At 40.8% G+C, this 15451-nt stretch overlaps 1 long non-coding RNA gene across 1 annotated transcript in view; it reads left to right on the plus strand.

The window, feature by feature from the left end:
- The window catches only part of LOC118573278, a 52968-nt gene extending 47519 nt beyond the window's left edge, over nucleotides 1-5449 (plus strand). Inside the window, exons 4-5 of the long non-coding RNA XR_004943607.1 lie at nucleotides 3415-3507; nucleotides 5025-5449. This is a non-coding gene — a long non-coding RNA (uncharacterized LOC118573278). The remainder of the gene's footprint in view (nucleotides 1-3414; nucleotides 3508-5024) is intronic.
- Nucleotides 5450-15451: the final 10002 nt, after the last annotated feature.

The raw sequence follows: 15451 nt of genomic DNA on the forward strand, positions 1-15451 counted from the left end.
ACACAATGATTTATAACTTGATACATGGAGCTTCTTTTTCCTTGAACTCACTGGTAATGAGATTTTGTAAATTCCATTTATTAATAACCAACATAGTTGTAGTTCTTATCTTTTATAGAGAAGCCCTATTTCTCATATAGACAAATTCCATTTTGTAAAAAGTAGCAGCATTTTTCATGGGCAGTGATGGTTCTATATGTGCCTACAGCTTTGATTTTCTATGCTTCTCTTTGGATAAGGCTCTCTCCTCTCTCTCCCTCTCTCTCTCTCTCTCTCTCTCTCTCTCTCTCTCTCCCATTTAGAATAGTGTGGGAGTCCAGCTCCCACCTTTTGAAGGGTTCTTAAGTGGAGGAGGGAGGAATGAGGAAATATCAGCGGGAAAGAGAGAACTAGACAATGAGAAGAAAGACAGAGACACAGGATTGCTTCGGGAGGGCCTGGGTCAAAACCCAACAGCCCCGTCCTTTATTGAAGAGGGCTTTTTATAACAAGCCAAGGGGAGAGGCAAAAGACCTTCCCCTTGCAAGGTCAAAGCACACAGTACAGCCAAGTGTAGACCCTTCCAAACACCTGGTAAACATACCCGTGACCAAATCATCCCATTACGCAGCCCTGCTGGGTAAAGCAAGCCCAGATTCTCTGACTCTGAGTAAGTTCTCACTAGGAAACCTCTGTGGGTCTCCACACAATAGCATTTTATCTTTTTCCAATTTTAATATCTGACAGTTTTATACATTTATATAATTAATTTAGTCACTTCTGTCTCGTCACCCCCACCCCTTCTCCCTGGCGCCCTTTTCTTTAAAGAGTCCCCTCCTGTTTAACCAGCTTCCTTTTGTGTGTGGCCCACCAGGTTTCCTTAGTCACTTGATGGAATGCTAGTCAATAGAGCAAGGGCAATTTATCTGTGGCTGTACCTTAGTTTTGAGGGTCCTAAAGCTAACACTGGGCTGGCAAGACAGCTCAGCAGGGAAAGGCACTTGCTGCCAAGTCTGACAACCTGAGTTTGATCCCTGAGACCTACATGGCGGAAGAAGATAATCCACTCCAGTAAGTTGTCCTGACTTCCACATGTGTACCCTGACACATGTACACATACATATATGTACATACAAAATAAATGTAACCTAAAAATAAAGTTAATTCTTAGAAAGAAATATTAAGATACTCACAGCTCAGGAGAGCTAGGAATAACAAAGCCTACCACATCACTGTGATTCTCCTCTGCCAAAGGAGACTGAGTATAAACACCCCTGTAGTCATGACTCTCTCCAAGCCACCCTGTGTTATATAATTGTAACATAATTATAAGTGCTTATATGGGCTGGTTTCAAATTCTCCATGGCTGTTTACCAAGCTGTTTGATTCTGGGCGGGTCACTTAATGTCTGTGTCTTAGTCTCATCTATGAAGCAAGGATGAAAGCCATTTTGTGGAACCTTCAGGGGAATCATGGTGTGTCAAACACTAACACTGTCAGGCCTATAGGAGTAAGCCAATACTATTCATATTCTTGTCGGAGAGCAATGGGTCATCTTATTAATGTTTGCCTTTTACACTTGAAAGTGCTGTGATCCCTCCAGAGGTTTTAGATCTCTGTCCCCATCTCCCATAACCTCCCAGGCTTTTTCCCAACTCTCATTTTTGACATTGGTGCCTCCATTTGAATTTAAACTAAAAACTCTGACGTCAAGGAGGGGTGACTTCGCCAGGGATTAGCCATATCCTGCTGTGGATATCGCTCTGTGTAAATAAAGTTCTGATTGGCTAGTGGTCAGGCAGGAAGTATAGGTGGGACAAGAGAGAAGAGAATTCTGGGATGTGGAAGGCTGAGGGAGACACCGCCAGCTGCCGCCAGGAGAAGCAACATGTAAAGACACTGGTAAGCCACAAGCCATGTGGCAAAGTATAGACTAACAGAAATGGGTTAATTTGAGATAGAAGAAGCAGATAATAAGCAGCCTGACACGGCCATACAGTTTGTAAACAATGTAAGTCTCTGTGTGCTTTCTTGGTTGGGTCTGAGCGACTGTGGGACTGGCGGGTGAGAGAGATTTGTCCTGACTATGGGCCAGGCAGGAAAACTCCAACTACAATATCCAGAATCGAAAAGGGACAGATATTGTCCTGGGCCATCACTGTAGGTGTGTGACTTTGACCACACCCCTGAGCTTCTCTTGTCTGTATAAGTGGGTGTAACTATACCTCTCAGGCCTACTCAGGGCTGTTGCAAGAATCCATTCCAACCCCTGCAGGCAGTCAGCGTGGGGTGGGATTTTGAAAAATCTATCTGAATCTGCAGTTCCCTAATCCGAGCCGCCTGAACTGAAGTCGTGCATGCCTATTTATGGTATCCTCTGGCCATATCACAAGACTGGTCCTCAAATACATGTTGAGTAAAGGAATAAATAATTGAAAGAAAAGAGCAGCTTCCACTCCAGGGATGGTATTAGCCTAATTGCCTTATGGCTAATCACCCAGGCAGATTATTCTCCAAAACTTTTTTTTTTTTTTGGTAGAAAAAGTAGGGCCCCATCAGTTCTGAGTCTCTAATATTGCTAATCCCTGCTACTAAATTGGCCCAAATGAAACTACATTCTACATGCTTAAAATAGTGCTTTCTTTTTAATTTTAGTTTGGCAGGATTTTTATGTCATGGATTAGTGCTGGGTGCCAGCATGAACCATTAGTTTATATCTCTTCATGGATTTTTCAAGAAGAGAGTGTAATTCAGATTGCCTGCATTGGATTCAGCCACATAGCATGAAATCTTTTGGGGGCATCTTGTGAATGCTTTAAAAATAGTTCTCATGCAGTGTGTAACTGTAATCATGCAGCGGCATGGAGGGGAACCTCTTGCCTTTATATGCACCAGCTCTCTCATGGGAAATGGAGTAAGATTGCTTTGTTAGTGAATTGAGAATAACCTTTGCCATTGATGATCGTGCCATAGCTAGGGAGAGGCTTCCTCACTCACTGAAGAATGAATTTTCGTTAGATTTGGAAAGTCCTACACACATTTATAACATTTAGAATCTTTAGAGTGTGCTAGAAGAAAGATCTGAAACCATTTTGTAATTAAAATGTTAGCAAAACCAAAAAGATTTAGTTTATTCATTGAGGAAATAGTTGCAAGAAACCTTCCTGAGAAAAATCCTCTCTCCTTTTATATTGCTGAATTCTTTCTCTTGTATATGAACTTGAAGAAAACACATTTATTTTGGGGGTAACTGATAGCTGTCTAATTGGAGTTAAGGCTAACTCAACAGGAGGGAATTCATGTCTGGTAATGTAAACCCAGTCTACTGGCTGTGGCTGCAGGTCATAAACCAATAGGAATACTTAACTGCAGTCATTTTTCTAAAATCAATATAATTCCTGTCTGTATTCAAAAGACTTATTCTTGCCCCCACAGATGGGTGGAGCTCTCCCTGCCTTCATCAAAGAAGTCTCCCTTTGGAACAGATGGAAGCGATTACAGAAATCACAACTGGTCCAGTTTCATAGAGTGAGTGAATATGGGGTACCCAAGCCCGGCCAAAAGATCTGCAATGCAACCCCTAAGTCATTGAAAGGAGAGGGGGCAGAAAGATTGTAAGGTCCTGCAGACCAGGACATCTGCTATGGAACACTGTCTTCTCTATATGACAGAGACACTGCATCCATGAACTTCAGCCTCAGGACCAGCATCCATGAACGACAACACCAGCTGTTATGCTAACACAGACAGGGAAAACTCCACATGGCCTCACCCATGTGTTCCAGGAAGACCTATAGGCAATTAATGATTGCTGAGAGAGGGGGACTCGGTCTAGTCCGGGGGGTAAGCTCCCACAAACATTGTCCAGTCCCAAGTGTGCAGGCCTGGACATGTGTACATGCAAGCAAAACTAAATGGACTAAGTGGGTTATCTATATACATAATAATAATAATAATAATAATAATTATTATTATTATTATTATTATTAAAGAAGAGAGCATGGATTTGGAAGAGGATATGGGGAGAAGAAGAGCAAGCATGATAATAGCAATTACCTAAATACAGTGCTTATGTATGAGGGTCTCAAAAAAATTAAAGTATTAAATTAAAAAAATAGACATTTGAATATTGAAAATGGGAAGGTGACAGGAAATAGAACAGTCAGATGAGCAGCCGGTTTCTCAGTGGTGAGTTTGAAGAGCAGGCCTTTGTTAGCCTTGCTGATTGCTAGATCTTATTTAGAACTGAGGGGAAAAAAATCCTGCTTTATTCAGGTGGAAAGTGACATGCCAGATGATGGATTTTCTTAGTTAAGGGAGGTGCGAGAGGTACCAGGCTTGTGTTAGCTGTTGCTCCCTGATGGATTTTTGTCTTCACAGATGCTTGTGGTGTGAGCAAAGCCATCTTGTAAGTAGTAGCTTGTCATAAATTAGATTTGCCCCGGGGTGACGCTCACATACATACACACATCAATTTTTTCCTTTAAAAGTACAAGCCTGCTGCTGGTTTACAGAATACATAAAAAGAAATGCTCGTGTAAACCTTGAGATGTCTGTCTCAAGTTCATTTTGGATTCCTGACCTCCAGAGAAGTGCTGTGCTGACTGTGGAGGTGTGCCACAAACAGAAGACAGAACTCTTCTCAGTGGCTACAAGCACCAGAAGTGTGGCTACGTTGAGCATCCCATTCATCAGAGCAAACATCAAATGCAAATGCTAAGTTTCGTGTCTCTGATGAAGATGGAGTGGAAGGCATGGATGAGGCTAAGATTACAGAGCTCCAATCTGATGTTTCTGTTGGTTGCTTAAATAAAATTCCAGCGTATACATGGTATAATTGGAATATTGATTCAACCCTCCCACAGATATTAACTTTTACCATAAGGAGAGGTCTGTAGTAAGGCATAGAGCAAATTAATTCTTACCCCAACCCTCAAGTTAAAAGGCAATTACTCCGAGTATACAAATAGCACAAAGCAAACAAACAATGTCAGCCCAGAAACTTGAAGCAAAAGATGACCAAACCCCCTCTTCTGTTTTCACAGGATCCATATGGTCATCACCTCTGTGGATCTGGGCATTGTTCCCACCTGTGATTTTACCCAGCCCTTCAGGTCCAGTTCTGTTTACAGAGCTTCTCTCCATCGGGGCTTACCCAAGAACAACTCAACTGCCTTTTTTCCCCCCCGAAACCATCGTCGGCTCCAGGGATCCCAGAGTATCCAGTTGTCTCCGGCAGGAATCCTAGCTGTAGCCGCTAGCTTTGGCGGTGTGCCAGCTCAGGACTTCAGAACTGCTCTGCCCCCAGCCCCAGTTCAGGAGCCACAGTGTGCTGTGGGTCAGCTTCCTGCTTGCTTCCTTTTCTGATCCTTCCTGTTGCGGGCCAAAAGCACACGACAGATTCGGCATTATTGCTCTGAAGAGCGGTCCTTAGCACCCCCCCCCCCCTTTAACTTACCTCCTTCCAACATAGCATCCAGGTAGAGAGAGATGGCAGAATAAAGTGTGACTCTGACTAAGCTGTGAGCCCTTCGGCCTCTGAGTATTCCACTGTGAAGGCGATAATAGGTTTTAACTTCACCCGATTGTCAGGAGAACTAAATGGGTACGTGTAGGTAAAATGCTTGGCACAGAATCACGCAGTACACACGATTGGGGTCTCCTAGCCTTCCCAGCCCCCCACTCTAATTACTAAAGTCTCCACACTTGTGCACCTGAACAGTTTACAAACTTAGCCCCTAAAATGTCCTCTGCAGGATTCGTCGCTTGAGTTTCCCCAGACGGCCCACGGACAGTGGACAATTTCTGTTGTTAGCGCAGTGTCGGTGAAAGCGGTTCTCACTGGTGAGCTCGGGCATCTCATACAGTCTATGTCCAAGAGCTGATGACTCCAGGAATGTCTGAACTCAGAGTAAGCCTTGGCTGAGTGCTGGCTACCCACGCGACATTAGGCCAGGTCATGTAAGACAAACGTGTCCCAATGTCCTGCAGCGGGTAGTGTTGAGAATCAGAACTATGTTTTTGTACTTCCTTTAAATACCTAGTGAAAATGGTTTCCATCAAAATGGACACCTTAGTCTCTTTGTGTGTGATGATAGGGTCAGCCTATGCTGTCTTGAAAGATCCGTGCATCCTCTCAAAGCTAGTGCACAGCGGCTGTAAAACGAGACTATAGTTCCAGCACTGTCCCCTGCCTCTCAAGAGAGAGAAATTACCTGAAAAAGAAGATACACCACCGCAGCTTGCCTGAAGCTGCATGGCGGTTTCCCACATCAGCTTTGTGCCTCATCTTTGAATTCTTGCACTGTGTTTGGATTTTTGTTTGAAGCCAGGTTATAATAATGAATGGATGAGTTAAGACAACATCAGGAACAAGATGGGAGTTAACACTGAGTCTTTCAGAGCTGCCGATGGAACATTTAGTTTCTCTGTAAATATTTGGTGACAAAGTCTCTTTTTCTTCCTGAGAGAGGTAAATATGCCACTCATTCCAAAGTGACTGCACAGGGGGTGAAATTACCCACAAAATTTAGCTCAGTGTGAGTCTGAAGTAATGACTTCCATATACAATTAGGCTTACTGATCCGGGTTGTTTGCAATGTGGTTTTTGTTGTTGTTGTTGTTTGTTTGTTTGTTTGTTTGTTTGTTTGTTTTGCTATCTAACTGAGTAATGAGAGAGAGTGTGTATTGCGTATATCGCACAATCCATGTTTCTTCTATGCTAAAGAACAAAACAGTCTCAGTCCCACCACAGTCAATGTTACCAAGTGCAGAAATGTCCAGGAAGTATATTATAGCTCTCCAATACTTCTTTGTATCAATATTTAAAGTTGGATGACACTTACAACTTAACAAACAAGCAAACAAAAAACCATAAAGAATGACTCATGGGGGGAAAAAACTGCCTTTGGCAGTAGCCTAGAGGGAAATGAAGGCCCTTCTCAAGGTTACTCCAGGAATTAACAGCAAATGGGAATTCCGGCCGCAATGACTTGGGTCACCCAGTCTCACTGGTTTGGGGTCTATGTGTGGAGCAAATGCACACCCAGCAGGGATCGTTCCCATCTGGTAAAGATGTCCTGCTTCCACAGCTCACAATGCTGATGATGCTTCAGGTCCCTGATTCAGCCATCCCTCTCAGCCAAGCTGCTCTTACCCAAGCAAAATCTTCCAGTGCCTCTCACAGCCTGCCCAGCCCTTCACCTTTAACAGCTCCTGCTTCCTACCATCTTTTTTCCTTCCCATCTATGTATCTGTGTAAAACTGTCCATCACTCACTTTACTTTTATTCTCCCTGGACTCGGTCCCACTGGCCACGGAGCCCCGACAAGGCCGCCAGCAACTCCATTCTGCATTCTGAGAGGGATTGCACGTTCAGTTTTGAAAGCAGATGCCTGAGCATTCATATCTGCTATTTCTTATTTCAATTATTTCTGAGCTGCTATCAAAGATTTAATGTTGACTGTGGGAACTTTATCTCTCTGGTCTGACACTTTGAAGACAAATTCCTTCATCCTGGATCATCCTGGGGAAGCATGCTATTAAGTCCCGGGTGGAAGGCTGGATATTACCTGACAGGCTCTTTGCTTGGGGTAACCTTTCAGAGGGCACACGGAGTCGGGGAATAAACACATAAAGTAACTGAAGGAGAAAGTGATTTGATTTCGATTCTGCTTAAGCAAAGAGAGCGGCTACGGTAAGCGTGTGCGAGCAGCTCAAAGATCAGACCCCCCCCCCCGCCCCCACTGGCAAAAACACATTCGGCAGTAATACAAAAGAGAGAGAAACCCATTTTGATTCAGCTTCCACAAGGAAATGAGGTCATCTCGCACATGGTTGTACACCTCCAGGTTTCCAACGTTTCAGCTCCCCAGACACACAAACTGCTCCAAAGGAAAATGAGTTGAGGGGGCACCGAGTTAGGGACGCGTCTCTTGAGCAGTCATTATGAAAAGTAGACGGGGAGGGAGTTCTGCCTTGAGATGGACCAGAGTATCCCATATCGGAACATCCTTCCCATCCCATAAAATTACAAAGGCTGATTTAGAAAAACAAATCAAGGCCCCTGAAGACATCCGGGGGTGGCGCTGTGTTTGAGGGTCTGGAATACTGAGCAGAAGGAAGCACAGCCAGAACCTGACATTTGGCTCCCCAGCTCTCCTGAGACAATGGCTGATTGATAAGCAGAGGCTGAAATGGAGAGAAGCTAAGAGCAGCTTCTGGCCACCTCGCAGATGGATGAGACAAGAATTAGAGGCTAAGTTCCACCAAAGAGGAAAGCTGGTTAAAAACCGCAGGCTCGCGCCGCATGGCTTCCCCTTACCATAACGGCTGGGACTTGGGGGGCAGACAAGAAATAAGCCAGCCCTCTGGTAAACTGGAACGGGAGTGGAGCCATCTCAATCCCCAATTAGATTAAAGTGGCCTGCTTCTAACCTAATTGCGTGATAGGAGCTGAAGTCTGTTGTCTGGGAGGAAGGCGACATCTCCCAGAGCCTTGGGTTGTCTCTCTACTTTTCCAAAAACAGCATCTGCAGTTAATAAAGTGCTAATAGGGAAAAGAACAGTAGAAAAATATCTTTGAATTTCAAAGGTTTTCAAAAATAGCCCGTAAGTTGGGCTGAAGGACAGCTCAGCTGGTAAAGTGCTTCTCTCATAAACACGAAGATATGAGCTTAATCTCCAGAATGCAAATAAAATGCCAGACATGGTGGCACCCGGTGGCACCCGGTGGCACCCCGTGACCAGAAGCTGAGAAAGGTGGATCCCTGGGGCTTAAAAGCCAGCCAGCTGAGCCTAATTGGTGAACTTCAGGCTAATGAGAGACACTGTCTCAAAAAAGAAACATTGTTTCTAAGACTGACGCTCAAGATTGTCCTGTACCTACACACACACACACACACACACACACACACACACACACACACACGCACCCCACACACCTGCACACCTGCACACAGACACACACAGACACATACACACGCATACACACACCACATACACACACACACACACCACACCTACACACTCACACACACACACACACACACACCACACCTGCACACCTGCACACAGACACACACAGACACACACCACATAGGAACATAAAAATTTATAACCAAAGCATAACACACTAAAGAAAAAAATCCATGTACTGGACTTAAAAAAAAAACAAGATCTTTAGTTCTTGGGAGATACTGTTAAGAGAATAAAAAGATAATAAAAAATATTTGCAAGTATTGTCCCATTTCTGATAAAGGGCTTGTGACCAGCATATACATTACCATAGTCTGAATGTGAAATGTCCCCCATAAGCTCATTTGTTTGCCCACTTGGTCCTCAGCTGGTGCATTGTTTGGGAACGTTGTAGAGTTATAGTTTTTATTTATTTATTTATTTATTTAGTTTGTTGGTTTTTCGAGACAGGGTTTCTCTGTGTAATAGCTCTGGCTGTCCTGGAACTTGCTTTGTAGACCAGGGTGGACTTGAACTCACAGAGATCCATCTGCCTCTGCCTCCCAAGTGCTGGGATTAAAGGTGTGTGCCACTGCCACTGGGTTTGGTTGTAGGGTTTTTAGGAGATTTGGTCATGGAGCAGAAGTGGGTTTCTTCAGGCTTTGTAGCCTGGTTCTATTTTCTGCTTTTGAGTATGAGGTCCATGTGACCAGCCAACCTCTTGCTCCTGATATGTGTCTTCCCTGCCTGTGTAATGGTGTCCCCATTATGAAGGACCATGTCCCTCTGGAACTGTAAGCCAAAATGAGCTCTCGCCCCTTTGAGCTATTTATATCATAGTATCTTATCACAGCAATGAGAAAATAAGACTCATATATGATATACACATTTACAGACATACTTACACACACAGACTCACACACTCAACAAGAAAAATCAATAATCTGTTTCTAAGAATAGGCAAGAGATTTGAAATGGCACCTCACAGCAAACAATATGTTGATAACTCTAACATGAAAATGTCCAATATCATTAAGGAAATAGAAATTAAATTGATGATTGAAATAGAAATTAAAACCATAAGATTCACATCAGTTAAAATGACTCTCCCAAGAATCCAAACAGAAAAATTGCCACAATGCAATTTGCAAAGCATTGCAAAGACTTGAACCTGCTGGGGTGCTGGTGCCTTGCTTCATGGTGTGGGGCTTGAACTCAGGGCCCTACATGCTAGGAAAGAATGCTGCCCAGCCCAGGTATTCCCATATTTTGCTGCTGAGAATGAAAAATAGCAGAGATAGTTTGAAAGAAAAAACAGTCTGCATTTTGTAATAAGCTTGCACTGGCACTTTAAATACACGCTAATGATTTGACTCCTTTGCAGCTAATACGTTCATGTTAAATATCTCTATATGAATGTTTATAAACATCCTAAACTAAAAGCAATCCAGATACAGACTTCGTCTAGGGGATGGATGAACAAACTGTAGGGATCCTTTCAATGGGGTACTTACTGTTAAGCAACAGAAGGACAGAAGATCTGCTAACAGAGGCATCAGAGCAGGATGACTCCCAGGAGCAGCATGTGTACAGAAGCCAGCAACAAAGGCTGTGTGCTGTGTGATTCTGTCTAGATGAAGGGGTAAGAGGGACAAGACCACAGAGTGGGGAGGGTGGGGCGGGCAGATGTAGAATGAAGAGAGATCACCCTACAAAGGAAACCGGTACATTTGAAGGGACGGTAAATTGTGCTAAATTTCGATGTGGAGATTGTTACATGTGTTTTTTTTTTTTTTTTTTTTTTTTCAGACTCTCTGAGCTAAATGTCTGTTTTTAGAAGAACAGGAATTTTCCAGGAAACCCAATTAAAAACTCTGGACTTCACACATAAAACAAATACAAGAGGAGTCTAAACAGTTTAAAAAAATATCAACAAGGTACCTTGGATTATAAGGAAGACCACTGATTAACCACTATCAATTACGTGTAAATGATGTAATACTTCATAATGTAATATAACATGATGAGATAATTATAAAATCCACACAAAGAGGTCCACTTAGTATTACAAATGAGATTCTGGTGAGTTCAAGTAATTCATATGGAGGGAGGGAAAAAACAGAGAAACAAAAACAAAATGGAAAAAAGGAAAACAAAATGTCAGATTAAAGTATCATTGGGAGCATTGTTAAGAGCAGGGTAAGCTTCAAGAAGTAGGGCTGAGCAGGCAATAAGGCAGTTCCTGTGGGGCTCTGGTTTGTTCTCTCGAGAGGATTGTTATTAAAGAGGAAGGCTGCCTCCTCCCACTGTCCTTTCCTGGCTCACTCTGTAATGTCTCCTTCTCACACACATCCCCACCTTCAGACCAGGAGCTGGACAAAGACTGCCTGATCTTAGACTTCAGCATCCAGAGCTGTGAGAGAAGCAACTCTCTCATCTTCATAGGTACCCTGCCCTAGGGACTTTGTTTTAATAATGTAAAGTAGACTAATACAGGAATGACCAACAATAATTGGAGTCTTCAGCACTTCTTTCAATGGTTAATAGAACAACTAGCTAGAAAAATCAAAAATGTAAAAAACTCAAGCACATCAACAGCATATAATTGATATTCATAGAATGTTCATCAATATAAAACACACACTCTCTTCACGTACCTATAGATTATGACAAGTTTTATCAAATCCTGACCCATAAAACATACCCACAAAGCCACCATGTCTGGTACAAACATGAAGGATCCCAATAAATTCAGATGTAAAGTTGAAAACTCAGAAAATCACTAAGCACTTGGAAATTATACAACACACATCTAAAAACTAAACAAAACAGGATAAACAATAGCTCTCAGGGAAATACAATAATGTATTGAACTAAATAAAAAGTGAGAAAACAACATATCAAAATTTGTGGACATATCCAGAATAGTGTTGAGAGGAAAATTTATATCATTAAATATATATTAGAAGAAGGAAAATATCTCAAATTAATAGTCTAAACTGTTACCTTAAGAACATAGAAGAGGACTCAGTGGTTAAAAACATTGATTGCTCTTCCAGAGGACCCAGCCTTGAGATCCAGCACCCATATGGCAGCTCACAACTGCTTGCAACTCTGGTGTCAGGGCTTCGATGGCCTCTTCTGGCCAGGCACACATGTAGAACACAGACATACATATAGGCAAAACACCCATATACATAAGAATTAGTAGATAAATACTCTCTTTGGACAGCTTTGGTGAAATGAGTCAGTTCCTGAAATCTACACAATATGAAACATATCATTTGTACAACCAATTCATTATTAAGACAATTACATTCATAATTATCAATTCCCTCAAAAGTGATCTCCAGATGATTTCAAAGGAAAATTTTTGCAAACATTTAAAGAAGAATTAAGACTGGTTCTATACTTTCTTTTGCAGAAAACAAAAGAAAATCAAATACTTCCCAATTCATTTCCTGTAATGAGTATTGTCTCATGCTAAAACCAGGTAAAGAGAACATACACACACAAAAACAGCAACTGCAGGAAAACTACCCTAAAAATGCAGAAGAATGCAATAAGAAAACCTCTGTATAGCTTTATTAAGAAAAATAATTTTAAAAACATTTCAGAAGAACTATGCAACATAACCAAATATAGTTTATATCAGGAATGTAAGGATGATTCAATATCTGAAAATCAATCAATTTGATTTATCATAGTAAGAGTTACATGATTATACCAATCAATGTAGAAAAGATATTTGAGAAACAGTTAAAATTAACTCATGTTAAAAAAAAAAAAAAACCAAACTCTCAGATGGATGGGAATCAAGGGGATATTATTATTTTTTTTTAGATGTGGTAATAACATCTACAAAGCAAGCAAAAAACATTTATTTTGACTGGTGAAAGACTGAAAGAATTTCTTGTTAGACTGGGAATAAGGCAAAGATTTTTGCTATCACCACATTTATATAACTTAGTATTTGATGTTTTAGGTAGCTGTGGTGGTTTGAATGAGAAACCTCCCCCTCCCCCACAGGATTGTATGTTTGAATATGTGGTTCCCAGTCAGTGGAACTGTTTGGGAAGGATTAGAAAGTGTGGCCTTGTTGGAGAAGGAGCATTGATGGGGTTGGGCTTGAGGTTTAGACTCATGCCATGCCAAGTACTCTTTCTCTGCCTCCTGCTGATGGATCAGTACCCGAGCTCTCAGCTGCTCCTGCCGCCATGCCTTTGCTCCAGCATCATGCACTCTATCTAACCTCCTAAAACTGTAAACCCAATTAAACACTCTCCTTTGTAAGTTCCCTTGGTCACAGTGTTTTGTCACAGCAATAGAAAAGTAACTAATTCAATTGTGTAACAAGACAAGAAAAATAAGTAAAAGGCTTAGATTAGAAAGAAGGAAAACTGTCCATATTTACGCACAACAATATTGCCTATATAAAAGAAAAATCCTATGGGCTTTAAAAATTTCTACAAATAATAAATAGGCTCAAAAAGATTGCAGAATGTATGGCAAATATTTTTAAATCAATTACAAATATATAATAACAATGTTCATGTATACACTAAAATTAAAAATTCAATACCATATTGCACAAAGAAACTATGAGCAATAAATATAATCAAATGTGTGCAGTTTTTATATTTTGATAAGTAGCATACATGGATAAAAGATATCAAAGACCTAAAGAAAAGTAAAGACATACGGACCTTATTGGTCATTGGAATGAGAATACACAATAAAACACTGTAATGCATAGTAAATATGTCGATTATTTCTATATAAAATATATTGAAAATGTTAATTCTTCAGGATTAATCTATATATTTAGTGTAATTTCTATCTAAAAAAATCTCATTGAGACTTTTGTTGGATATAGACAAAAATCACTTAAAAGTTATATGGAAAGGCAAAGAAATTTGAATAGTTAAAATAATTTAAAAAATAAAGAAACTGGGAGGAATCAATATAGTATATTTTAAGACATATAGCAACAAATATATGTCAGCATGCAAATAAATGAAATAAAATACGTAATCATAAGAGACTCACCCATGTGATACAACTTATTTTCTGCAGAGATGCCAAAGCACTACTATAGAGAAAGAGTAGCCATTGACAACATGGTGCTGATGCTGACAACCTTGACCTAATTGTTACTTTATATCAAAACTCCTCAAGATGGATAATAGAGTAAATACAAAGAGTGGATATGTAAAATATTAAGAAAAAAGCATAGAAGAAAGTCTTCTATGGATTTAAAGGATTTGTCGGCTAGTCAAAGAGTTCTTTTATTCTATAAATGGAAAAACTGAAAAAGAGATTTTTCAACATTAAAAATACTAATGTGTGAAAAGCATTGCTGAGTGACATAAAAATAGGTTAAACATTCAGAGAAAAATATTTACAAATCATATTGAACAAAGCGTTAGTGTCCACTATGGATGTATACACACATGTATCCCAAGATAAAAGGAAGCAGCCCACTTGGAATGTGGTCAATGCTATGAAAAGACCCTTTAGCAAAAGGGATGCGCAGGTCAAATAAGCTTTCAAGCAGGTATGGCACACTTAGGCATTAGAGAAATACAAACTTAAAAGTCGGTAAAATATTGTTAATATTTGCCCAAATGACTAAAACCCAGTGATGGCAGTTTTGCCTTTACTGAGAAGCAAAAGTAGTGTAGTTACTTTGGGGAAAGTTATGAATAGAGAGAAGCAAACAAAAAGCATAACTGAAAGGAAAATGACTGTGAGTTTGCTAAAACTGATGCACGAGGAAGTAGGTGCTACCCAATGCTGTAAACACAAAGAATAACGCACCAGGCATCTATCAGAAACTTCTGAAAAACCCAGGACAGGGAGAAGCATCAAAATTGATAGGTAGATAAAAATAATTCTCGAAGGATAGTAAAACTCTACCTGACTTTCCAACAGAAATAATGGGAACAGAAGAGATAAGGTCATCAACCAGAAGGAAATGGCATCATCAACCTGTCCAAAAGAGACTCCACTGAAATCTGTGAGAAAGCTGAGGAAACTGGTAACATCAGCAAAACAACTAGCAAAGCGAATTCAGTGAGAGGCAAAAGGAGTCTTGCAATGTGCCAGAGAATAGAAGATTGGTTTAATTATACAAGAGCCAGTCACTATAACTCGCCATGTCAGCACCAAAAAGAGAAAAATCACCCATTTCAATAAATGAAATAAAAGCATTCAATAGAATGTAATAGCCATTCATGATAAAGAAACCCTTAGCAAAATAGAAATGGAAGGGAACTTCTTTGCTCTGGCTACATCCGTTAGCAAGAGTAGAGCCTAAAACGGGTGCTGTACAAAACTGAGAAGTGTAGAGAGCATGATGAGGCTGGAGCAGCACATTCGCTGCCAAAGCCTGTATTCATGGAGATTCTAGTCTGTTCAAGCCAACAAAAACCAGTGAAAGGTTAGCAGAGGTTGTCATTATCCGTAGACTTGATATCACTGGAAAATCCAAGACTCTACAGACCCACTGTTAGAA

This window comes from Onychomys torridus, chromosome 23, assembly GCF_903995425.1.
Source record: "Onychomys torridus chromosome 23, mOncTor1.1, whole genome shotgun sequence".
Classification (NCBI taxonomy): Eukaryota; Metazoa; Chordata; class Mammalia; order Rodentia; family Cricetidae; genus Onychomys; species Onychomys torridus.